This window comes from Pezoporus wallicus, unplaced genomic scaffold (assembly GCF_028554395.1).
Source record: "Pezoporus wallicus isolate ANWC-B61680 ecotype Strahan unplaced genomic scaffold, APGP_CSIRO_Pwel_v1 contig_227, whole genome shotgun sequence".
NCBI lineage: Eukaryota > Metazoa > Chordata > Aves > Psittaciformes > Psittacidae > Pezoporus > Pezoporus wallicus.
Window position 1 is genome coordinate 6118329 of NW_026635704.1, and position 27396 is coordinate 6145724.

The 27396-nt window shown below is 40.9% G+C and overlaps 1 long non-coding RNA gene across 1 annotated transcript; it reads left to right on the forward strand.

Moving 5' to 3' along the window:
* The first annotated feature begins 1554 nt into the window (after window positions 1-1554).
* Window positions 1555-27395, forward strand: LOC130592874 (uncharacterized). Its single transcript, XR_008970686.1, has 4 exons — window positions 1555-1843; window positions 5079-5188; window positions 24659-24702; window positions 26832-27395. It is a non-coding gene; the product is annotated as an uncharacterized LOC130592874 (long non-coding RNA).
* Window position 27396: the final 1 nt, after the last annotated feature.

The window sequence follows — 27396 nt, forward strand, 5'->3', positions numbered from 1 at the left end:
TCTCTTTGGGTGACAAAGAAACTCCATCAAGTTTAATGCCCGTTTATATTTATCTATTATATTATATATATTATATTATATATTATATATATTTATTATATCTATTTATATTTTATTTATCTAATCAGAGAAAAATTTAGGGCCTAGAGATTTTTCCAGTCAATACAGGATGCCCAGAAGTTCCCTCCCGTAGGATGATAAGCCATGGGAGAGATCCAGCAAGGTACTATCACAACTTTTTTCCCTCTCGCTTTGGAGTCCAACTGGGAATGTACAATTTCCAATGCCTCTCTTCTGAAATCAGTTCATTTCCAATTTATATCACATCTGTTGTGGTGCTAGAAAGTTGGTGGACTTTTGCTGGCATTTTCCTAAGCTTCTTAATTTCACCACATCTTAAATCCAGTGGATAAATATTCACAGGATTTTTGGTATAAACTGGTCCTTTTGGGATACTTTTTTATGAGAAAACTTATAAAAGTGCTGCCTGGAATAAAATGCAAAATAACAGCATCTTGGATTAACAAACATCAATTTTAAAAATAGCTGCTTTTAATTACTGAGCTTTACATCAGAAAGTCAGGGCAACATCAAGGGGCTGCTTTTCTCTATTGAATGTGAATAATATTTAAAAGTGAGATGTCTTCTAACCCTTTAATTTACACCTTCTAGGGATGGTTCTGACTCACAGTTTTAATTTCTCCCTATTTTTTCCTCCATGCATTGCAAAACGCATTTCAAAGCCTAGAATAAGTGCAGAGACCTGATCCAAAATTCCTTGGCAAATCTCCCTCCTATTGTGAGGAATACTGGCTGCCAAGAGTCCAAGACTGAACTCTGTAAGGACAGAGTTTTTCCAACAGTTCTTGGTCACTTCAAATATCTCTTGTAAATCTCCTTATTGTGTATCAGGTGGCTGAAGATTTCCCGTTCGTACTGTTCCACAGCAGCAGTCCTTTATTCTTAACTTGGACATTGCAGGAAATGAAACGTTCAGCCTCTGTGTGGCTCTTGTAGCTGAAACACAGAACCTCCATGTGACCCAAACTCACATAGAGGGAAGGGTTTGCATTAAATGTTACCACCGCTGAGCTCTGGTATTCCCCCAAAAAATATAGTGGAAGGCTGCTGTAAAATCTTTAAAGGAAAAGGCACTTTTTACAAGACTCATAGTCTCGCTGTTGCTGCATCAGAGCCTTCTGAGATGAATGAGTTTCATTCACAACTGAGGCAAGTTTCATTCAGTTATTTGTTACATCCTACTGACGACTTGTAACTTCCAGTAGATGAGGGTTTTCTTAGCTAATTGAAAAAACATTTCTTGACTATGATTTTTTTTCTGAAGCCAATTAATTTCAGGGGTGTAAAAGGCAAGCAGTGTGGTGGGTGATCATTGACTTTTTGACAGTACATGTTTTGGTATGGGGGAATGTTTATTAAGCAATGTTAACTTGACCTAAGACTGACTTTGATCTCCAGCAGGAAGACCTATCTAATGATTAAACCATGGAATTAGGCTCTTAGAACCATAGTTAATAAAAGCCTTGTGTGTTTATAACTGGGATGCTGCAATTCTTCATTCTAGAAACATGCTGACCACATGAAATCCAGGGACTGAGGGGGATGATTTAAAGCCATTCACTGAGCAAAGAGCTGCTTTCAGCCAGCCCCAAAAAAGGATTAGTACAAGAGTGAAGGCTGGACTCTGACCTCCTTAGAGGCTAGGTGCCTGAGGGAGGCATATGAGGTGACACACAGCAGGGCAAGATTCATTGAACCAGAAGGGGAGGTGTTAAGGAAGCTGACTCCACTTTTCTCAGCTCTGGTACACAGCTGAGAGCAGGTAAGTCCTGCTTTTAGAGGGCTGTTTTCCCCTGGGCAATCACAGAAGAGAAGAGTAGGAATGACCCCGAGAAACCAGGACCTGGGGATCTCCACCCCACTGGGGCTGTGATTTAGAAAATGGACTGGGGCCCAGGAAGGGCAGGTTGTATTAGGAAGAGAAGGGAAAAGGAGGGTCATCACACAGAAGATTGAGTTGAAAGGATGGGAGCACATGTTGATGGCTCTTTTTCTCTCCCCAGTGTGTAATATAAGTCTGTAAACCTTACAGAAGCCATCCTCCTGCAGTGGCATGATAGGACTACCAGAAATGCTTAGTGCTTGCCCAACCCTAGAGAAAAGAAGTACTGTTAGAGCATGGTGTTCAATGTGTTCTAATGAACCTTTAAAAAGCTTTCTGTAGGCAAATATACAGTCTTTAACATAGCAGAAATAGTTACAGAAAGCCAAAAAGGGATCTTTAGAGTTTAACAAAACTAGCTTAAGAATATGCAAATTTGGTGATTTTTTTTTTTTACCATGGATTTAAAAATAGCTGAATAACCAGAATAACCTTACCATTTGCAGGGTGCTGTTGCATAATGATTTTGGTGCCACCACCAAATTTTAGAGACTGAAGCCTAGCTATTTGAAGACATTTAGATACCTACTCCTATGAGTGTTGGGGGAGCTTGGGGTAAGATTCAACTGTCTAAGCACAGGTGGATGCTTAGATGGTACCCAAAACCAGGCAGACATGACATGGTACCTGCAGGAATCTTGTACTCTGCTTGAGAGGCGGGTGAGGAGGACACTCTGTGGGTAACGATGGCTCTGGGAATTCATGTGAGTCACCCAAATCACTTTCTAGGTCTTTGGGGAATGCGTTTGCTGTAGGTGCAGAGATGCCCACGCTGGCTCTATCTGAATGTTGCACTGAGCACCCTGCTTCGTCTCTTGCTGTGGACTTCTGTACTACACAGGTTTTTTTTGGAAAGACGGCCACAGTGGCAAGGTTCAGGGTCCAAATTGACAACTTTCCAAGGGAGGAACATTTTTATTCTGATCTGTGAAACCTAAGTGAAGACTTGGGTCCTAAAACTGTATTTTATTATGTGTTGGTAAGGCACGGCAAAAATTTTCAATGCTTTATTAAAGGTTTTTAATATGGATGATTGCATATATCCCAGCCAAAATCTTCTCCATCCTACATAGGTATTTATCTCAGCTAGCAGATTTTGTTTGCTCAGATCCAAATTAGAAAGCATTTAAAGCAGATAGCACATCTCTAAAAATATACTGAATTTACAATGAAGCTTTAACATTCTCTTGCTAAATTTCACACATCTCATTTGATTTCTGAAGAAAAAAGGTAAACACAGAAATTTTCTTCACCAGTCCTCATGCATTGCTTGCAACAATAAAAAATGTGTATTTCTCATATTACCACTCTGTGTTTCCAGTAGAGAACAAATGGCCATTCCCTTTACAGAAAAAGAAGTCAAATTCCTCACTGTGGTTTGTACCATTTTTTTTTCTCTTAATTGGTAATGTAAGCTCCTATGCAAATTGAATGGCTGCTGTTCAGACTCAGTTGAATATAACAGGGGAGGATGGGACGAAATTACTTCTGTCTATCTTAACAGGACTTTTTATTAAAATTTTCCTTGCATGGATCCAAATCTTTCCAGGATAAATTATCACTTTAGCCATGTTCACATTCTTGTTAATGTATTTTCACTGCAGTGCAAAAGGTTAGGGTAATGGGAAGAGATGAAGGCAGAATGGTTACAGTGAAAACCAATTGCTGCCTGTATTTAGATAATTTTCCTTCCAAGTGACAGTCCATTAAGTCTCTAAATTGTTTTATTTGCTACTTAAGAAAGCTTTGCTTAGTCTTTGGGTGTCAGGAACTAATGAAAGAAGCCTTAGAAGAAGAAAAGTAAAAGTAGAAATAATATGACATGCAGAGCTTGTCTACTTTGTGGAAAAGTGAGACAGTGCATCATAAAAGGTATTTTTTTACAGAGATTTTAGATATTTATTTCTCCCTTAATTTTAGAAAGTAATAGTTTCAAAATTCAGGCTTAGAAAAATGTCCTAATTTTTTATTACTTAAAAAAAATAAAATTCTACATTAAATATGTTGGGTATCTTAGTACAATTCAATTTTTTTTTTTTTTATACTGAACAGAATATAAAAAGGTTTTCAGTTTTGGTATCATACAGGTCTACCCTGATTTGTGTCACACAATCCAATATAAATAATGTTTTGAAATACTCAGTTATCCAAAATTCATAAGGACTTCTGTAAATCAGTTTATACGACACCTCCTCTTCTCCACCCCTGTTCTTCTTTGCTTGATATGGCCTCTGTGTTGCTAGCTCTTCTCCATCTCAAAGCTATTCCAGCTACAGTGGCTTACTGCAAATACACTAGATCTAATTGGAAAGACAACAGGAATTACCACAACCATCTGATATGCCTCTCCTGAGTTATGTGCTCATAACCGAATGTTATCAACACTCATCAGTTGAGGAGTTAAAACTGTCATTATGCTTTTACGTTTCAGTACATTATGCTCTCATATTTGTGTATATTTTTCCATATATTTGCAGTGCTGTCCCACTTGGGAAGAAATATAACTTTTTCTACTTCTATGGAGTATTAAAATGTTTAACGAGAGAGCACAAAATGCCCAAGTAAGTGCATTGGTTTTTTGACATTTCACACATAGGTCAGGCTTTCAGAAAGCGCTAAGAAGATACTCTGGGAAAAAATGGACCCTGATCTATCCACAACAGGTTTAAACTAACAAGAGAAGAAAAGAAGACTGTGTGGTCTAATGTCTGTACTTGGGAGTATGAAAGATTTCCAATAAAGAAAATACAGGGTACCAATATGATATCAGAAAATACATGCACCAAGTTTTAAACAGAATTCTTAATGAACTGCAAAAGAAAGAGTATACAAAATATCTGTCAAAGGCTGCAGAAAAAACTTTGTTATTATGCTGAAGAAAAAAAAACAAACAACAAAACTTGTTTTTTATAACTGAATGGGAAAGTTTTAGCTTTGTTTGCAGTTCTAGAAATATTTCATATCAAATTTATATGAGAATTTAAGTTATAGCAATCCTTTTTAAAAGAGCCTGGCCCTAAACATTTAACAAGTCAGTAAAGTAGTTAGTTGTTAGAAAAAGCTATTTTCCTCATATTTAACACAGCATTCCATTTGGTGTATGCACTATATGTAGGGCTGCTTTTCTCTCCTGGGATGTGTGATGTTTCTTATTGTCTGTCAAGGCAGAACTTGTGGATCTTGTGTACTGGTCTAACAAGGCATTAGCAAGGAAGCTTATTTCACGTAACAAATACCATTGTGAAATATATATTTTACTTGATCTGTCATGACATTTGAAGCTATGGATTTTAATGAAGTACCACAAATCAACAAAGTAAGTAGATGCAAAAAATGGGCTCTTGCCTTGTTTCTTTTTGTCTCTTTTATTTCATTTGTATTTGCAATATGAGTCAATTAAAGCTATGCTGACTGAAACACATGAATTTACCTGTTTGTAGACCCAAGCTGAATGCTGAGCTGGCGTTTGAGTTTTACAACTGGTACTTCAATAGTCATTGCATTTTAATATAGAATTTAAGCAGCATGTAAAAAATTGCACAGAAACAAAACAAGACCAGCCTAGAAACTTTGGGTATGACCTCCGGAGGACTTCTGGTCCAGCCTTGCAGCTCAAGCAGGGACACCTGAAGACATCTGCCAGCCATGTCCATGGCTTTTGGATATCTCCCAGGTTGGAAACTCCACAACTTCATTGGGCAACCTGTGCCAATGCTTGGTCACTCTCTCAGTAGAAAAGTGTTTCTTGAAACTGTGTTTCAGTGTGTGTGCCCATTGCCTCTTGTCATGTCACCAAGCACCACTGAAAAGAGCCTGTCTCTGTCCTCTTTGCACCCTCCTCACAGGTATTTGTACACATTGATAAGACCATCTCTTCTCCAGGCTGAGCAGTCCCAGCTCTCTCCACCTTTTCTCACAAGAAAGATGCTCCATTCCCTTCACCACCTTTGTAGTCCGTCACTGGACTCTCTCCAGTATGTCCATCTCTCTCTTGTACTGGGGAGCCCAGAAATGGACTCAGCACTCAGGCTGTGGTCTTACCGGTGCTCATCACTTTGGTACAGACTTTGATAGGCAGCAATCCTGGCAGTCTGTCCTTTTACCATAAAGATTGTTTGGTGTTGTCATTTTGAGGATTAGTAATGCCCAAGTGCTCAGCTAAAAGGTGGGAGTCAAAAACAAAGGGGTTGTAAGTTTCAGCACTGACAAAATCCTTGTTTCCTTTGTTGTGCTTACAAGGGCTTTTTCTATAGATTGAAGTTATTATTCTGGTCAGTCTGAGCAGCCTGATGTTCAAGAGATTTTTCAACACATTTTTACAAGTTGGATTCTCTATAGGCTCACAGTGGAGTAGTCTGAACTACTTATTCTTTTTTCCTTTTAAGTATCAAGCAACAATTAGATAATGCTGTGTCCCATTATTTTCCTAACCTATATAGCCTACATAATCTGCATGAGCTCTTTTATATTTTGCTATGTGAAGCAATTTTGCAAACTATGAAACCCAAGATACTGCAGACATAGTCAAATCCATTTCCACAGAAGAAAGCAGTATTACTTAAATGGATTTTAAAATTCATTGCTGAATTTGGAAGCAGAATTTGTGACATGGCATCCCCAAGTTGCCCTCTCACCAGAAAATACTGGGTGGAATCATCAGTAGAGAACATTTGCTATCACCATGTCCTGGGTTCAGCAGTAGCAGTCATTTTTCTCCTTCTTGGTAGCTGGTGCAGCGCTGTGTTTTCACTTCCAGCCTGGGAACAGTGCTGGTGATACCGATGTTTTCGGTTGTTGTTAAGTGATGTTTACCCTGACCAAGGACTTTGTGAGGCTCATGCTCTGCCAGGGAGGAGGGGAAGCCAGGAAGAAGCAGAGACGGGGCACCTGACCCAAACTGACCAAAGAGGTATTCCATACCACAGCACGTCATGCCCGGGGTGGGGGGTAACTGGGAGTTACCCGGACGGACATGGGTTTCATGGTGGGACTCGTTTCTTGGCGGGTGGTATTGTTTTCTCTTCCCATGTTATTTTCTCTTATCACTGTTGTCGGTGGTGGCGGTGTTGATTTGTGTTGTACATTGGTTGCTGGACTGTTCTTGTCTCAACCTGTGGGAGTTGCACTAGTTCGATCCTCCTCCCCATCCCTCTGGGAGCAGGGAAGGGGAGAGCCCGGGGCTGGGGGAGGGGGGACTCAATTGCTCTCAGCCCAGCGCCACTCTCTGGGAGTGAGTGAACAAGCTGTCTGGCTAGGGTTTAAACCATGACATACCAGATTCCCAATGCTCCACACTTCTGCTATATTTCTGTTGTTTCAGAGTTTGGAGTATTTAATAGGAGCACCATGACCTAGGGTGGTGCCCCACAGATTCAGTCTCCTATAAGAGAAGGACCCAGCCCACTGTTCTGCTTTGGCACAAGGATGGCTGCTGAGAGGCTGCATTGGGTGGATGTCACATTCTCCTGAGTGGACACAGCCTTTGGGATGAAATCTCATGGGACTCACAGCCACTGAACACCGGAGTTTGCTGTGTACCTGGCCCCTAGCCCCACTCCACCATCCTGCTCCTTTGGCTGAGGATGCTGCTCACAATAATGAGAGTTGGACCTAAATGATCTTAAGGTCCTTTCCAACCCTAACCATTCTATGACACAGTGGTTTATCAGCTTTTGTAGTTAAGCCCACAGAGATGCTGGCTGTGTTGGGACCCTTTACTCCACACCACCCCACCCGCCCACCCCCACCCCCACCCCACCCCCCCCCCCAAGGACAGTTATGGAAAATTGGTTCTGGAAATCATATGGCAAAATGAAGTGACCAAATTGCTACCTACACTTACATTTATGTAGCACCAGACTGGAGGTTACAACACTTGCTGCCACCCCAGTGAGCAGCCAGCCTTGCTAAGTATTCCACATGCTGCTTTCTCACACCATCAGAAGTGAAGAGCATTTGCAAAAAGAATTTTATGCTGAGATGAAATAATCCTTTTGAAATATTCTTTTTTTCTTTTTTAATAGCAATTTTATTTTTTCCTAGGAAAAGGCAACCGTACAATATAACCCCACTATTCACAATGCAAGGAGCATGGAGCATTTCCTGCGTTAAAGCAGTGCAACAGTCTCTAGACATATCTAGGACTAAAAAAAATAAAATTTAATATCAGCCCTGTAAATATAACTATATTTATCTTAACAATAACCTCTTCTTTGTGACATGCCATTTTCCTTTACCTTCTTGCAACTTCAAGAAAGCTTTAGAAAACATGGTTTTGAAATATCTCCGTGTGTGGAGCTTATTAAATTAGTCTGTTTCTTCCAGTATATAAAAAAGAAAAAGAATAAATAGATTAAACCTCAAGTCATTTCATGGTCTGAAAAGAGTGTCAATAAAAATGAAATAACGTTTGTACAGTTTAGTAAGGTGGGTTAACCTTTTGAAGAACACAGCAAATGTTTTGTGGGAAAAGAAATTACATTCACATGTCCTTTTGGCTTCACAGAGGTAGTTTTTTAATATAACATGAAAGAGCTGCAAATACATGTATTGAATGGCAAGTATGCTGATGGTTGCCCTGTGGCAGGTTTAAGAAAGGCGACAGGCAGAGCACACAGCAGAACTGCCTGAGAGATCGGTTGCCGTGTCAGTTTTGACATCTGTTTTGGAAGAATTTTGTCTGTCTCTAAAGCAGTGTGATCCTCAGTGTACAGTCGCTTTGGAAGTGTTAGCTAGTCCATGTTGTGCTGAGCACACTGATGCTTTGAAGTGTCAAAAGCTGCTCAAGATATTTTAGCAATATATAAGCCCATTTCCTTTGACGGAAGATTCAAGACAAGGCTGTGGGAGAGTGAAATTTCTTCTGGAAGATTACACTCATTGCTATATTAAGTGGCGGAAAATCTTCCAGTCACTCTAGCCTTTGAAAATTATGATCTACAGCCTGAGTCAGTGTGCTCATATTCTTCCCCTGACTGGGTGGTTGAGACTCAGGAAGTGTCTCCATTAAAACCAAATGACTGTGGCTGCAAAGAAAAGGAAGGCTCTGGGGTTGAAAAAACCCAGAAATGTCTCTAGCCAAGATGAGGAAGCCAGGGAAACGTGGTACAACATGAAGAACTCTGCACAATTTAATCATTTTTCTGTACACATTTGTTCTGTTCCCTGTAATAGCTTATTGTAATCTAAAAAAAAAAAATTGTTAATTATGAATGTATTTTTTTCCATTCTGTTAATTTGAGAGACTTTTACAATTAGAATTCATAAACCAAACTCATTTAATGTTCAGAAAGACAGAATTGCCGCTAATTAGAGATAACAGTAAATCAAAGGCATAAAACAATCACATGCTGTACTGAATATGATTACAGCAGCCAATATGTTGAATACTGTGAGATATATTGTCTGTTGTTGATGGGAAAATATGCTGTGTCTTCTCTGATAATGCAGTTTCTCCCCCTTGCTCAGGTAGCCTTTATCCATTTTTCAAAATACTGTCATCCTTCAGATTAGTTGCGGGCAACAAGGCTTTTCATAGTTTGACTCTAATTCCCCATTATGATATAGCACTTCACCTAAGGCATTGCATTGCAAGCAATAGTGAAGATTTACTTTCTACCAGTAAATGATACACAGGCACCAGAGCCAATCTTTCTATTGACATTGTCTATTTAAACAGCTATGGATGGTCCATCAACTCCCTGTGCTAACAGAGAACAGACAGCTCTCATCATTATTTTTCTTCCCAGTTTTCTTCATCCTCCAATTTTGTTTCACTTACTGAAGATTATAGCAGGCCACAATGGAGCAGAGCTGGTTAATAAGCAAGGCATAAAACAAATTAATTATTTAAGTTTGGAAACATGCTAACTCAATCAATTTGAGAGGAAGTTTTAGGTACTGAGTTAACTGATTAACATCCAAACTTGTGCATGTCTCTAAAGAGTCATTTCAGTAATATTCAGCTCCCCTGTCTTGAAAGGAAGAGACACATATTTTCTTGGCATCAGAGTAGATGCCAATTTAAATCTGCTAGCTGAATTCAAGCTCCCTTTCAAGAAAATCTCAGGATATATGAATACATACTCAATAAGACAAAACCTCAAAGTCTGTTGTTAAAACAGTGATGACACTGACAGTGACTGGACTGAACTTACCCCAGGGAATACACTATTAACCTCAAAGCCCGAGCTTTGAGAGAGTAATCTCACTTTACTCCATGTAAATTAAATGAGGATGTGGAGAGTTGTATAAGAAGCAGTCAACAGGGTCTAATTTTGCCTCAAGAATGACCCTCATTTATGAGGCTGTGCATATACACTTGAACCAGCATAACATGTGTCCTGGGTTCAGCAGTAGCAGTCATGTTTCTCCTCCTTGGTAGCTGGTGCAGTGCAGTGTTTTGACTTTCGGTTCAGGAACAGAGCTGATAGAGATGTTTTGGTTTGGCCAAGGACTTTGTGAGCCTCATGCTCTGCCAGGGAGGAGGGGAAGCCAGGAGGAAGCAGAGACAGGACACCTGACCCAAACTGACCAAAGAGCTATTCCATACCACAGCACGTCATGCCCAGGAGGTAACTGGGAGTTAGCCGGAAGGGCTGGGAGACTGCAGGGTTGGAGGAGGTATCGGTCGGAGCTTGGTCGGGCTTGGGGGGCGAGTTATCGGTCAGCGGGTGGTGAGGTGTTGTATTCTGTTCCCTTGTTATTTCCTTTATCATTATTATCATTGATGGTAGCAGTAGTGATTTGTGTTATACCTTAGTTACTAAACTGTTCTTATCTCAACCCGTGGGAGTTGCATTCTTTTGATTCTCCTCTCCGTCCCTCCGAGAGCAGGGGGAGGGCAAGAAAGGCGGGGGGGGAAGTGAGTGAACGAATTACCTGACTGGGTTTAAACCACGACAGTTCTTTTTGGCGCCCAACGTGGGGCACGAAGGGTTGAGATAACGACAGATCTGACCAGATTAATAGTCACTCATCACAATGACGATTTATTGGCTCTCAGAGTTGTTTCTCTTGATCTCACAGCTTCAGAATGTTGTAACTTATGTAGAGCCGGTATTTGCTGTGATAGTGTTTATCAAGTGTGGGGCCTGGGCTAAGGTTCTTGTCTCACTGTGCTTTATGGCAATGGCTTGTAATACGGGTGGGCTCCAGCAGCAGGGCGGGATGGACGTGGCCGTGGGCTTGTACCTGGCCGTCCGGCTGCTCTTCACCGTCCTGGCCCTCACCCTACTCTCCATCTTCGTGAGGCTGCAGGGAACTGAGGGGGAGCGGTCCTGGGAGCCGGCGGCAGCCGAACCGGCCCGGGAGAGCGGCCCCGGGGACCAAGCGGCGGCGGGAGCGGGGCCGGAGGTCGCCAGGGGACGGCTGCGGGTGGAGGAGGTCGGGGCAGTCGAGGAGCAGAAGGAAGCGGCTGCCAAGCAGCAGGATAAGGCGGCGGAGGAGCCGAGCCCCGCGGAAGAGCCGAGCCCCGCGGAAGAGCCGAGCCCCGCGGAGGAGCCGAGCCCCGCGACGGCCGAGAGCATTCCCCGGAAGCCGCCCGCCGAGCCCCAGGAGGATGCCGGAGACCACGCAGCACTTCCCAGCACGGCAGAGGAGGAAGAGCTGGACTCAGGAAAAGAGAAGCTGGCGGTGGGAGAGCCGGCAAGCACAGCAGCTACACCAGCCCCAGTGACAAGCACAGCAGCATCAACTGAGAGTTCTGAAGGCTCTGAATGGCCTTTGGGTATCCTTGGGACCTGCCTGCTGATTGTGATGGGGATCAGCATGTTGGCACACACACAGGCTGTGTTCTACCCACAACCATTTTGTCTGATCTCAAAAGTTAAGCAGAGTCAGGTTTGGGTCTTGTCTGGGGTTAGACAACAGTATAGGAGGACCAAGAGATTTTCCCCAAGGCTGGAGAGTCATGAGTGGCAGGGTGTGTGGGACAGTATGGGCAAGTATCTAGTCCACTGGGCCCCTCCAGTGCTTTGGAAGCGTCGGAGATGGAAGGCAGCTGTATGGAGTCCCCAGCAACAAGCTGCAGAAACTGCTTAAGGGGACAGTGAATTATTTTAAGCCTGGTGGGCCCATGGCACTTCAGGCCATCAGAGCAGAGATGCAACACAGAGATGGACTCATGATCGAGGGGTGGACTTAACAATGGACACTATTGCCCAGGTTATTCACGAGTGTGAACACTGCACACAGTCTCTCCTGCTCTGGAAGACTCTTACAAGAGATGGAGCCTGACATGGACCAGATGGACGCAGCAGCTTTATAGGGACTGGTCCATGCACTAATATAAGAGTGCACCGAGATAAGAGTGATGGTATATTGAAAATGTGGGATCTGAGCATGACGTGAATGGTATGGAATAAGGGGTGGATAATGTCCTGGGTTCAGCAGTAGCAGTCATGTTTCTCCTCCTTGGTAGCTGGTGCAGTGCAGTGTTTTGACTTTCGGTTCAGGAACAGAGCTGATAGAGATGTTTTGGTTTGGCCAAGGACTTTGTGAGCCTCATGCTCTGCCAGGGAGGAGGGGAAGCCAGGAGGAAGCAGAGACAGGACACCTGACCCAAACTGACCAAAGAGCTATTCCATACCACAGCACGTCATGCCCAGGAGGTAACTGGGAGTTAGCCGGAAGGGCTGGGAGACTGCAGGGTTGGAGGAGGTATCGGTCGGAGCTTGGTCTGGCTTGGGGGGCGAGTTATCGGTCAGCGGGTGGTGAGGTGTTGTATTCTGTTCCCTTGTTATTTCCTTTATCATTATTATCATTGATGGTAGCAGTAGTGATTTGTGTTATACCTTAGTTACTAAACTGTTCTTATCTCAACCCGTGGGAGTTGCATTCTTTTGATTCTCCTCTCCGTCCCTCCGAGAGCAGGGGGAGGGCAAGAAAGGGGGGGGGGGAAGTGAGTGAACGAATTACCTGACTGGGTTTAAACCACGACAACATGAATAGTCACACTGAAGTGTGAATGTTTGGAGAGTCAGTGACCTTTGTATTTCAGACCATTGCACAGAAATAAAATAACAGAACAAGGATGCAGCTCCTCTCCTGGAGGACTTAGAAATGTTTTAGTATATTTTGGCTGCTGGCAGATGATAACTAAGCTAGAATGATAACATAGTCTTCAAATGTTTTTCTTTGTAGATAGTTTATCTGCCCAGCTCTCTGTACCTAAGTCAATGCAAAAGTCAAAGGTATGCTAAAGACATGCAATTCCTCCTGTTTCAAGGAATATGTTTGTTCCATTTTAAGAAGTAAAGCTACCTTTATTCTCACTTATGCTGGACTCAGGTCTTATTCTGAAATTACCAGAGTGTGACAAAAGAGTGTAAAACTTTCTCTTGCCAGTTTTGCTCACTTTCAGGGCTCCTTGAGTGGTCAGAAGGCATTAGAAACCTATTGTTCATGAAACTCAGGCTTAGTATATGTAAGTAATAGCACAGAGGAATATTAGAAATCTTAAAAATTTAATAGATCAGTCAAAAAAAAAAGCTGAGCTTAATTAGTTAATCGTTAATTAGATTTGGATATATCACACATCTCCCAGATCAAGCACCTTGTAATTAAAAATTAGTTTTCAGATCTCAGTTTTCCCTATATGAAAGAGTCATCCATTTTATTTTTATCTCCAATTGTTCTTGGCAATCCATGTCAATCTGGGAATGCTCTGGATTTTGCTCCAAAACTCTCCAGTAAGTGACCTCATTAAAAATAGAGTAGTATAGCATAAAGTGGCAGAAAATGGTTGCAGCTTCCAAAACACTAAATTTCCCAATGCAACCAAATATTTTGGTAACTGGGGCAAACGCAGATATAGGTGGAGAGTCTCTGCTACTTAGAGACATAGAAGTGTTATGATTTAAGCTCTGTTTTCTTCTAGATTATTCTGGTTTAGGCTGTCATTTGATTGCAGTGAAGATCCTGCTAGGACTGTTTTTCTGAAATGAATCTTTAAAATCCATGAGAATAAGTTGGTACAGCTTATTATTTTGTAGATGAAGCCTTATTTTTGTAGCTACTTTTAATCATTGTGATATTCGTTTCATGTATTCAGAAATATGCGCATCACCATTTGTATGAGAGGTACCAGGTTACTTCTGTTTAGAGAAAAAAACAAAAAAAAACAGTGATGATTTCATTCACGTTTCTCAGCATGTGTGACTCAGAGCTAGAAACATTGCTATAAATAACATGAAAAAAATTAGATTGTTATTAAAAGCTAAGGGCTAATTTTTCCTTCGGAAAGACTCGCTAACCTACCAGCATCCCTAGTCTTCTGTTGCTCAGAGCACCAACATATTACATATTCGATGTAAGCTGCTCAGAAATCATGATGTTGGGACAGCATTTAAAAGTTAAGATTTCCTTTTGCATTTTGTATCCAGTAAAGAAAGAGCAGGACAGATTCTTTCATTTTACTTCTATGACCTAGGGTACCTTCCTATATTTTTATAGTTTTGAAGGAAAGGATTTTTTTAAAGGAACATAATAAAAGCTTTTGTGAAAAATGTATGCTTGCATCTTTAAACAGAAATGCCTACAATTCTGATTATGTGAAGTCATTAAAGGAGTATTTTCTATTTTTTTTCTGGGACAGTCCTTTTGGCATCATCTCATTCAGCATTTCCCATTATAGCCAATGATTCCATTATGTCAGAGCAACAGCCTGGAGCGCCTTTGAAAAGGAGGTTTCCCTGGGCTTTGGGACTGTTCTTGCTGTAAGGAGATGATGATTTCATTAAGTGAGATGGAGTAATGTCTTGGTCCTAAAAACCCAATGCAGGCTTGCTGTCATGTGCAATAGCAATTACGAGGAAAGCAGAGGTGCCTTGCTGCCCACCAGGAAGCACATGGCTTCTTCCGTACTCCACCCTGGTATTCCAAGCTGGAAGCTGAAGGGGATGAAGATGCCAGCCCATGTGCATTTGACTGTGTGCTTGCTCCAACACCTCACATTGAATGGACAGCCTGGAGGCTTACATGATGATTATCCAACACCCAGCACATATTTTTGGTCAGTGCAGTGCTTGGCCTGCAGAAGCGCTGGTCCTCTGGTCACAAGGTCAACCTTGGCTGGCTTCTGGCAACCCACAAAGTCACTGCCTCCCCACCTCCTCCCCAGCAGGGCAGGGAGGGATGGATTAGTACAAGGTGTGATGAATCCAGCGGAGCAGCAGGTTTTCTCCTTGGTTGCATTTCTTTCATTTTCTGGCTTTCATTCAGGCCTACCACTTGATTAAAATTAATCCAGTCAAAAAATGGTCTTAATGTTAATTCAGATAAAAACTGAGTTGAGGCCTCAGAGTATTTCCATGAAGTTCATTCACAGTAATTTCTCTTTCCTTGTTTTGTTTTTTTAATAGGACTATCTCATGATGCACCCACCTTGCCTTCACACAGAGCAGTAATCCTTTTTTAGTCAAGGCAACAACTATCCCCATGGGTCCTCTTACTCCACATGAGATTCCACAGGGCATGGACATGCTTTGAAAAAATGAGTTTAAGAATCAGCGTACTTTTACAGTGCCTATTGCTGATCAAGAATGGCAAGATGAAATCCTCGTAGGTGTCAGACAGAAAGAGACAGCATATACATTTGGTGTTTCTAAAACGAGAGAATGAGTGCACCACTTAGGCTATCTGCCTTCTGATCACCTGTATGCTTTCCTACCCCTCCTCCCCTGTCTCAGCAGCTGAATGAGTAAGGAACTTTTGAGGCAGTAAAGGAGGGAGGGAAGAAAGAAAGAAAGAAAGAAGACTTGGACTGTGGTGAGATTGGTGTTCCACCACCTGACTGCCAAAACTAGTGGCCCACAGAATCCACACTCCTCCCTTATGATTTGTTGGGGAAAAAACCAATCTGTTCACCTTGCTGAAGAGAGTATACCTTCATCTTCAGCATTGGCAGATTTCCAGTTCCTGAGGCTTGGCTTAGAGACTCATGGTAGAGTGTAAACATGCCAGGTGGAGCAGAAGAAAGGCTGGGTCCAGGGAAAGGGAGGTGTATGCTGTCCCTATCCAAACACACAGACAGTTTTTAGGAACAAATGTGCCTTGGAAAGGTATTGACATTTTCATGGAGGGTCTCAGGGGAGGTAGAGCCACAGCTGCTGTGCTGGGTGAGGGCCTGTCTGGGTTGCATTTGCTTCGCCACCTGTCGCAAACGGAAATCATATTGTCTATTGTAGAACCAATGATGGACTTTAACAGCAAGCAAATAAGCAAGGGCACGGCTGCAGCTCTGCTGGCTCTATTTTGACTGACTGTAGCTCCATGAAGAGAATGGGCAGGGCAGAATACAGGACCTAAGCCCTGGTAAGAGACTTTTCAGCATAACAGATGAGAAAATTCACATATTTACACACACAGATCAAGAACAAGAAAGCAAATAAATAAATAAAGACTCTACTTTCATTCTTTTCTGCTAGCAAAGAGATATATCTGAACTCCAGTTTTAGTTCAGAGGATTGCAGTTTATTTCTAGACACTGAAATTTATACAGAAACCAACATTTTTTTTCTGTCTAAATAAAGTATGGGAGAAAAAGCTGTAAGGCATACGGTAGCCTTAGAAATCTTATATGCATGTTACAGCAAAGACTGGAAAAAACAGCTACTAATGGCTAACATGGTGCTGAATAATCCATTCTGTTACCATGATAGCCACACTGGTACCTTGAAAGAAATTATGCTTGTGTGAATGCAGCATGATAAATGACAAAAATAGCCTTGGATCCTCGAAGACCCTGGGAAAGAACTAATCAATCATGTTCTGTTTCATTCTTTTTAAACAACAATTGTTGCTGATAACAGGTAAGTAAATAGAATTTATTCTCCCAGTGGAGGAAAGCTGAATTAGCTGTTTGATGATAAGCTTCCATACTGGGAGCAAATTGACTGTTTGCAGATTCAGGCTTGAAGGTATGTGTTTTGTCAGAGGTATTCTTTCTGATGAAAAGCCACATTTGGTTTTAAAGGCTGTCCAGCTGATGATGTTCACCCAGCAGGGATTTGCAGCCTACATTTTGATGCCTCACTCCCTTATATACATGGTTTGGCAGCACTGGTGCTTTCCATTCAGCCAGGCATTCCCCGCCCAAGAACCCAGGATAAAGTTTCACAAATGTGGGAGTCAAACCCTTCTAAGTCTAATGCTATAGACACTGGAAAATACCTTCTGCAAGCTTCCATCTGTTCGACCCAGGGAAACAGGGCTTGGGTGCTCACACCCAGGTGACTGATCGACTGAGTAGCTGCAAGCGCGAGTGCGAGCATGAGAGCTAGTGTGAGCTTGGGGTGCCTGTCTCTTGGCCCATGTACTTGTCACTGGCCAGATTTGACAATTGGCCCAAAGTTCTGCATTATCCAGGTCCTGCAAGTTTCATAAAAATAAACAGTAATATAGGTCAAAAGACCATCTTAGGGCTTCCTCTGAGGGGACTGCTGCTATTTAGTTTCAACTCTTACTATATTTAGAGGCCAGAAAAAGTAAATAATGCCTGATTTGTACAGAAAAAAAAAAAAAAAAGAAATAAAGCAGAGATGAGACAGTTTGCAAATTCAGAAATCCCTGTAGGAACTGTCACTATAAGAATTTTATGAATGATTAGTTACTCATCAAGTCATTCCTCCCTTCTGCTTCTCCTTAGATAGTTCCCTTGTTAACCTGCTACAGCTCAATAAATACATTTAATTACTGTGGAGCAAAATAAAATGCCTGCTACAGAAATGTACTTTACAAGAGCAGCAAAAATTGTGAATACTCATTGCCCTGTGTGCGTAATCAGGCAAAGGTCTCGTGGATGAAATATTACATGACCACTTAATTAAAGACTGTCTCACAGTGAGCACACACAGGGGGAGTGTACTGAGTCCCTGCTAATTCTGGATGCTTTTCTTTAAATTCTGAATACTTTGGTCTGCAGCCTTTTCTTTCTTTCTCTTTCTTTCTTTCTTTCTTTATTTCTCTCTTTTCTTTTTTTCCTTCCTTTCTTCCTTCCTTTCTTTTTCTCTTTGTTTTTTCTTCTTTTCTTTTCTTTTCTTTTCTTTTCTTTTCTTTTCTTTTCTTTTCTTTTCTTTTCTTTTCTTTTCTTTTCTTTTCTTTCTTTTCTTTTTCTTTCTTTTCTTTCTTTCTTTTTCTTTCTTTTTCCTTTCTTTCTTTCTTTCTTTTTTCTTCTTCCTTCCTTCCTTCCTTCCCTCCTTCCTTTCTTCCTTCCTTCCTTTCCTTCCTTCCTTCTTTTCTTTTTTCTTTTTCTTTTCTTTTCTTTTTTCTTTTCTTTTCTTTTCTTTTCTTTTCTTTTCTTTTCTTTTCTTTTCTTTTCTTTTCTCTTTTCTTTTCTTTTCTCTTTTCTTTTCTTTTTTCTTTTCTTCTTTTTTCATTTCTTTTTTTTTCTTTTCTTTTCTTTTCTTTTCTTTTCTTTTCTTTTCTTTTCTTTTCTTTTCTTTTTTTCTTTACATAAAGGCTCATTTGAAGTTGGTCTGAAGGGCTTAATGATTTCTTAAAAAAACAGGCAAGCATCATTTGAACTTCAGCAGCAGTGTTGTTTATTGACATAACTACTGCATAAATCTCTGCTTCCTGATCGCTTTTGCTGCTGGAGCAGTGGGGGGTTGTGCTGGACTGCAAGCCAGCTGTTTGGAAATGAGAGAAGGTGAGATTCACACATTGTTATTGGATTTCTTAGATATTGACTGACAGCAGAAGAGTGAAGATGCTCCTGGGATCAGACTGACTTCCTGGAGGGCAGAACACCCCAGTGGCTACAGACGGTCTGTCTCTGAGTTCTCTTTTCACTTCCCTTTACTCTTACCATGTTATTTAGTCTTTTATCTCCATCCATCTCCACCATGCATCCTTGCATCCCACTGTTTATCCCATATGCACTTATTCTGCCTCTCCACTCCTACTCTAGCCCTCTTCTCCCATGAACAGGTCCTCCCTGAGCAATGCCACCTCTTCAATAGCTTGCACTTGCATACAACCACACCTGGCCGTGCAGTAAGCTGGCAGCAGGCAACACTTCAGAAGACAAGCTGCCCTCCTGAAAGTTCTGACAAGGATATCCATACTGAAGTTGTTCATTTATTATGTGAACTGAAGAAACTGTTAATGAGGCCAGGCACCTTCTCAAAGAAAATTAAGAAGAGAATCATAGAATCGCAGAATGATTGGGGCTGGAAGGGACTTCTGGAGATCACCTAGTCCAACCCCCCCGCTAAAGCAGGTTCCCCTAGAACAGGTTATACAGGATTGCATCCAGCTAGACTTTTATTATCTTCAGGGGAGGAGACTCCACAACCTCTCTGGGCAGCCTGTTCCAGTGCTCTGCCACTTTCAGAGTAAAGAATTTTTCCCATATTTAGATGGAACTTCCTGTATTTCTGTTTGTGCTCATTGTACCTTATCCTGTTGCTGGGCACCACTCAAAAGAGTCTAGCCCTGGACTCTTGAAGCTGTCTTTGAGATATTTGTTTGTGTGCATTGATAAGATCCCCTCTCAATTGTCTCTTCTCTAGGGTAAAAAGGCCCAGCTCCCTCAGCTTTTCCTCATAGGACAGATGTTCCAGTGCTCTAAACACCTTGACAGCCCTCCGCCGGACCCTCTCCAGTAGTTGCTTGTCTTTCTGTACTGAGGAGCCCAGGATTTGACACAGTACTCCAGATGCAGCCTCACCATGGCAGAGCAGAGCAGGAGGATAACTGTTCTCAACCTGCTGGCCACGCTCTTCCTGATGCATCCCAGGATACTATGGGCCTTCTTGGCCACAAGAGCACATGCTTAACTTCTTGTCTGCCAGGACCCCCATGTCCTCCTCCGCAAAGTTCTTTCCAGCAGGTCAACCCCTAACCTTTGCTGGGCTGTGGTGTTCCTCTCCCTAGGTGCAGCACCATGCACTTGTCTTTGTTGAACTTTGCTATGTTCCTCTCCACCCAACTCTCTAGCTTGTCCAGGTCTCACTGAATGGCAGCATAGCATTCTGGTGTATCAGCCACTCCACACAGTTTTGCATCCTCAGCAAACTTGTTGAGGGTACATTCTGTCCCTTCATCCAGGTCATTGATGAATAAATTGATAAGGACTGGAAACAGTACTGACCACTGGGGAACACTGCTACCTTCAAGCCTCCAGCTAGACCCTGTGTTGCTGATCACAACTCTCTGAGCTCTGCCATTCAGCCATTCTCAATCTGCCTCACTGCCCAGTCATCTAACTCGCACTTCCTGAGATTACCCTACAAGGAAGTTATAGGAGACAGTGTCAAAAGCCCTGCTGAAGTCAATATAGGTAACATCCACTGCTCTCTGCTCATTTACCCAGCCAGTCATTCCATCAGAGAAGTCTATCAGATTGGTCAAGCATGATTTCCTCTAGGTGAATCCATGTTGATTACTCCTGATAACCTTCTTTTCCTCCACATGCTTAGAAATGACATCCAGGGTGAGCTGTTCCATCACCTTTCTAGAGACAGAGGCTGACTGGGCTGCAGTTTCTTGGGCCATCATTCTTGCCCTTTATGAAGACTGGAGTGACACTGGCTTTCCTTCAGTCCTCAAGCACCTCTCCCATTCTCCATGACTATGAGAATAATCCTATTTCTTAAAATGGACAGGACAGTAGATTCTTTCCTCATCCCATCCACCAAAGCTGTTCGGCTGCAAAAACGTTGCAGGGAAAAAATGTCAGCTAGCAGAAAGCATTTCTTCACGTGGATTGCTTCCCTGCAAATACTATAAAAGGCAGCAAAACTTGCCGTTAGATGGAGACAGTCTGTGTCATGGTGGGTGTTCCTCTCCATTCTGCGTGCTATAGCAAATCTTCACAACAAGGAGACAAATGTCTTGAAGAGATAATAATGGAAGCATTTACTCTGCTCCTTCTGCAATCTTTTGCAAAGAAAATGTTTTCTACTCAAATGTCCAGTGTACCTTCTAAGACATTTAGATAACCTACCTTCCCTTGAAACTATGGTAGGTGTCATGGCCATATTTGCAGACTACTATTTGCAGAGGTAATGAGTTGCGGCCCAATCTCACTAGAGAAGCTCTAAGCTTGGCTGAAAGCAAGCCTTTTGTGATTCCCATTCTCACAAAGCCACGTAATGGTAGAGAACTGTGATCCAAAAGCTAAGCTTTCATTAAAGCCAAAATAAAACTCATATATAAATAGAATATGAACCAGGTCATTCTTGCCAATCAGAATTTGCAGACAGTCTGAAATAATAGCTCTGGGCAATATATAAACTGTTCCTATTCTTCTCAATGTGGTGCTAACTAGGAAATCTAATTATCACAATTTAAATGTCAGTATCATTAAATATTTTGCTACTGAATACTCTAACAGAAACATCCAGCTAACGTACTCTTATTACATTCTCAAAACACCTCCCAGATTTTTCAGTGTGTGCCAGATGTGCCATGTGACCTCTGCCCAGTCATCAAACTCTCTAGATTCCTCCCCAAAATCCCTAGGCTACAAGGTAATTCAGCATTGTCAGTCTAACAGGCTGGGACACACCTTGAAAATAAACAATTTGGGAGAAGATAAATAAAATTTAGTTAAAACATGCTTTGCAGGTAACATTTAATTCAATATAATACTGATTCTAATATCCATTTTTATATGCAGTTCGATACAGTAACATATTCATGATTGCATTTATCTGGATCTGCCATGACATTTCAGACAGTTTCCTTCCAGGTTTTTTAGGAGCTGGTAAAAAAGATGTTGGCTAACAAAATAATGCAACACATAAAAGTAAATTTTTATCAGAAAGAAATAGCAGACATTTGCGGCAAGTTTCTCAGTACAAACGCCTTTCACTTATTGTTGCATATGCTGTGCCAGGGGCTGTATTTCACCTTCAGCAAATGACTGTTAAAAACTAGCAAATGAGCTCCTGATTTATTTCACCATCCAACCAAAGAGTGTTGCTGTTTTTTTTTTCCCATTGAAGCTCAGAGGCTTTTCTTGAAACACTTGAATCAATTCTTTGCTTCAAATAAAAAATGAGTTTTTAGGCTTACTTGTGATCAGAAGTAATAATAAATTATATCCTTTCAGGTACTGATATATATATTGAAAATTGCATTGAATAATCTTCCAGAACGCAGTCTGACATGGAGGACTCTAGTAACCAAAGACCTGCTTCTTATTTTTATCTTTGATGTCAGTTGTTGTCCATAGGCAAAGCCATGAAGAAAGCCTGAAGAATAAGTTGCGTTACTTATTATTATGCAACTTAAGTAAAGGCAAGCTTAAGAATATGAGATGGGCAGCTAGAGAATAAACTAACAAACAGAAGGCCTGATGTCCATCAAAAGACAAGCAGAAGTTAACAGATAGGCGGAAAAAATGTTGTGGGTAGGGGCATAGGAAGAGTAGGAATGTATAATAAAGATACATGGCACGAACAGAGCTCATGGAGCATTCAATGACCTAGAGGGTGTGTCTCAGGATTGAATAAAAATAGCAATCACAAAATAGACACTCTATGTATGAAATAAAAAAAAAAAAAAAAAAAGAAGTGTAAGAGACAGGTTTATGTAAAAATGCCATTGTATCACTGAGCTGCTGAATAGTTGGATTCCCCTGCAGTCTCTGTGGCTGGTAATGCACAACATGGGGCTTTCTGTTTGCTGCAGTGCCCAAAGGGTGGCCTATGCACAGCAGGTCCTGTGCCAACACAAGTCTTGCAGCTGGGGTAAGGTCAGCTCCCAGATGGCTCCTGAACATGCCAGTGGACAGTGGGTGAACAGTTCTATCCATGACACTAGCAGACCTCAGCCCCAGACACCTCTGATGTTAATAGTGGTCAATAGGAGAGGCAGATCTAGAAGGATGAGCCAAAGCTGTTTAAGGAAGGGCACAGACACCTAACTGGATGCTGGCACAGAAAGGTGACCAAATTCAGAACTGCAGCTCTAAGAATGTGCAGTGTGCCCATCCCCATGGAGCCACCAGAGAGCATTGCAAGTTATCACATCTATATAAAAAAAAAAAAAAAGATATCTTATAAAATTTATCTTTAAAAATCATGGGTTTGAGGTAAGACTTAAGGAACTCCAGGAGCTCCAGGAGCTTCAGGAGCTAGAGTTATGGCACTGAAGACCTCAGAAAGACTGTATCTGAATTCCTGATGACAAAACACATTTAATGTTACTGTCACTGTGCATGCTACAGAAGTAGGGGCAGTCAATGGCACTTTGAGACTGATTCTCCGGTGTCTCTTGCATCAGATGTATAAACATCTGCCCCAGGAACTACACAGATGGTACAAACTGAGCAACTATATCCACAAACTATGGCTTTATTTCCAGATGTGCAGGTGAGATCCATCTTACAAAAATGTCTCCCTGATGATGTCATCTTGGACAGGAAGACAAATGAGGGCTTTTTGTGTCAAGGCAGAAGTACTTACCACAGTCTGTTTCTTATTTAGATTATATCACTGCTGTCAAAATCAAACTGAATACTTTGCAGTTTTAGATCAGGAAACACAAGTTTCTTCTCAGAATCATCTCTAGGTGAGATTAAAATTCAAACTGTATTTCCCTTTAAAATGGAGGCCAGTACAGTCTGTGTAGTTGTGCCAAACTTTTCCCGCTTGCCAATTTGTTTGAAACAGGGAAAGCATAGTTTGGACGAGTACTCACTGTGCACTCAAAATAGATCCTAGTTGTGCTTTTGGAAACAACTAATCAATGAGCACTTTAATACAGAGACTTTATTTCCCATCAGTGTCATCCCTCCATATAGCTGGCATACTGCACTTCAAAACTTCTCTCATTAGGTACTCCACAGAGGCCCTTTATTCACTCAGGCTTATCAGCTCAAAACGCACTTGTCTTGTTTTACTGTCTCTTAACTGAAAAGTACAGTGTGGGCTACTGCTTGTTTTAGACTGCTTCCAAGGGCTAATTGAGAGCTCTTTGGATGCACCTTTGCCATCACTTTTGGAATGATAAGTCAGTGAAAAAAAATGGTTTTTGATAGCCAGGCCACAGAGACCAAAGATCCTGAAGTCTGCCAGCTTGGTGAGGAGCCATATAAGAGCAATTCAGATGGAGGACAGCATTGGGTTTGTAATGGTATTTTGTTCTTGCTCTGTCTTCTCATCTCTTTCCAGTCTGCTAGTGCTCAGAGCAGTGAGTGTGTGTGGTCTCTCTGCAGCCATCCAGAAGGAGAGAATTAGTGGTCTTCTTCATGACGTGATTAAAGAAAAAAACAGGCTTGTAAAATAAATACAAATTTACTGGGATATGAACATTGTCACTGGGAATAAAAACAAAACTCGAATTTTAAATTAGTTTTTAAAAATCTACTCCTCCATAGATGAAAAAAAAGACCAGAAAATTGACCAGATATTCTGTAGAGGGTCAGATCTGTTTCGCATAAGTTTCTTAAGGCTCTCCGGGGAAGAAAAGTCCCCGGAGGTGAGGGGAATCTTAGCTCCCAAAACAAGTCTGTGGCAGGGCTTGGAGGTATCTGTGAGTCTCACAAGATGGTGCTGGCTGGGAATAGAGTATTTCCAAGTAAGCAGTGCTTTATTGTGTGCCATGCTGCAAATACTTTTGCTGTTCTGATCTTACCAGACTGTAAACCATTCTCTTTTCTACTCCTGGGGGATCTCGCAAAGGAGAATTATAAACAAACAAACTAAACCCTTCTCTTTGTTCCTGTGTCCTCTGATTCTTCAGTGAAGTTCTCCTTTGAAGAAGATGCCTGAACTGCACCTGAATGGGTAAGCTGAGCTGAATAAATACATTTTGATGATTTGGAATTTCAGAAGTCCACAGAAGCATAAAGTACATTGCTATAGATCCACCAAGCATTTGAAAACTATATTCAAGGCTCTCAGTGCTGCTGATATTTGACCTATCATAAAAGTAATATATTTGGCATCATCCTTTCCAGAAAGAAAACAAGCTAATGGCTTATTATTTGATAAGTGTTTTCAATGGAAACATTCCTCATTCTCGAATAATGTTTTCATCCATAAAAAGTATCAAATCAATGGGAGAGGTCTTTGCTAAAGTGAAAAAAAAAGCATCTTTTTGAAAAGTCCTTTGCTTAGCTTAAATAGCTTGCATAAGCAATATGATGATGTGTCTACTTTCAAAACTATTTTCATTGAAAGTATAAGAAAACTTTAAACAAGAAAGTATTTGTTACTTGGTTTTGCTCTAATACAGTATTTCTTCCTGCAAATGATCTGTTAATTGAAAAACACAAAATGAATGTGCTTTTTCTTCCACCTGTGTATGTCGTAATTTTGCTTTATTCAGCAACTTTGAAAGGTATTTCTTTTATTGCTCAATTTTCTTTCTTTCCAATTGAATGCAAAATACACACTTAAAAAAAAATTGCTTAGTTGTAGAAATTAGAGGAGTTAGGGTGGTTACCGAAAGGAGTGAAAAATGCTGGCCAGAAAGCTCCTGATGCATACTTCCCCCTCTTAGGTACCAGCCTGGAAGCTAAAGCCACTCTGAGATAATTGTAGGCAGCTCTAGAATTACCCCCAGGCCAAGAGGACTCCAAAGTGCAGTGCAACGGGGCCATTTGCAAGAGTTCGATTGATTGAGGTAGACTTCAGTAAAGGTAAATGCAAATGACTGCAAAGATGAGCTGTTTCAATGACTGTTAGACTTGGAAGCAAGTTTGAGCGTCAAAACCCTTGTGTTTGTGTTTACCATCAGTACAAATGTTCACTGGAGGAAATTTTTATAGATCCATCATTCTTCACTAAATATTGCAAACAACTGATAGAAAGCAATTTTAGAAAAATCAGTAGCATCATTTGCAACAGCTTGTTAACATAAGGAACAGGAACCTATCAGGTAGCTCACAGTATTTACTTAAACTGCTAATAAAGAGAATTCAGATGTATTTTCTTCATTTTATAAATTCATTTTTGTTTAATAACTGTGTTATTTTATTATATGTTTTATAAGGTGGAATTAGTCTAAACTAGTGGGAATGGCCTTATTTCTATTTAGAAAAAAAATAAGATTGGTAAGAACCAATCACAGTTGCCATCCTGGTAAGACTTACTCAGATGCACTGTTTGCTTATTAACCAGAGAAGACAGTTTTCTATTTTGCTGGAAGCACACACTGTGTTAGGAAACATTCCTTATCTCTCTATGTCCAAAATATTTATGTGGGAACCTAGAAACATTCCTACCTGTTACACTCATGCAGGAGATGGCTTGAAGTCTGCAGAATGCATTTGGTTGTGCCAAGTAGTTCCTCCAACTCTTAAATCTGAAAGGGTTTTATCCAAACCAAACTGCAGACATCCAAACTCATGTCTCACAGCCTAGAGGTTTTAGAATTTTCCACAGGATTAATTATTTATTGGGACCTTGCTTGGGCCTGGGGTGCAGTAAGGGAAATTGCATTTGAGTCTGACAGCATGATATCCTCTCTCAAGTCTGAGCTTGGCCATCAGTATCTGTATCAGCTGCATCAGCCAGTCACAGACTGGAACAAAATTTGAAATACATTTTAGGAGCAATTGCAGATGGTTTCCTGCCTATAAGCAAGATAAAACATTATATATACAGTCCCAAGGAACCTTTTTCTTTCTAGAATGGTAAAATTTTCTAGATCAAAATACAGTTGAAATGAGGAGTAGATAAAAATGGATAGTAAACTATCCTAGTTTATCACATTGTCTTTTGATAGCATTTGCTATAGTTAAGTTTGTAGGACTGAGGTTATAAATCTAGGATTTTAATTACAGAATTCTGAAGTTAAGAATATTGAGTATATGCTGTCAAATATTTAATTTTGAGTCATTCGCCCCCTGTTAATAGATGGAATGATTTTGCCAATGAATGCTATTGATTTTTTTTTTCCCATTTCACAGGTCAGTCAAAAGTACTTTCATTTTTTGAAAAAAAAACATTTCTGCAACAACAAAATCTATTTGAGAGTTGAACTTGTACTGTTACTTCTACAGCATCCTTGTTACTTCATGGTAAAGTTAAAGTTCCACCAAATTTACTCCCTGTAATAGTGACTTACTTTACAAAGTAATGAATAAAACATTATGCAATTCCTACAAACATCTGGTTTCAATGTAGAATGTCTTAATTCAATAGAAATTGAAAGTTTCCACATAAGACTTGGGAAAAGGTATCCTATTTAGGATGGAGCAATCCATAGTATCACAAATCCATCTTCATTGTGAGAAAAAGTTCCTCAAGACTGTCGTGCTGATTGAACTGTATCTTAGCCTTTATCTTTCGTCACAATAAAATTTGGTAGTCGATATACATTAGCTGTTTTCCTTCTGTCTTATTATAAATCTGAATTAAAATCTCAAATCCTGCTCCAGTATCCTGCTTTATTGTAGCCATGAAATTTAGCCAATAATGTTCTAATTCAGGGAAGCACTTAATGGTTACATTTAAAAGTAATTTTGTTCTTTT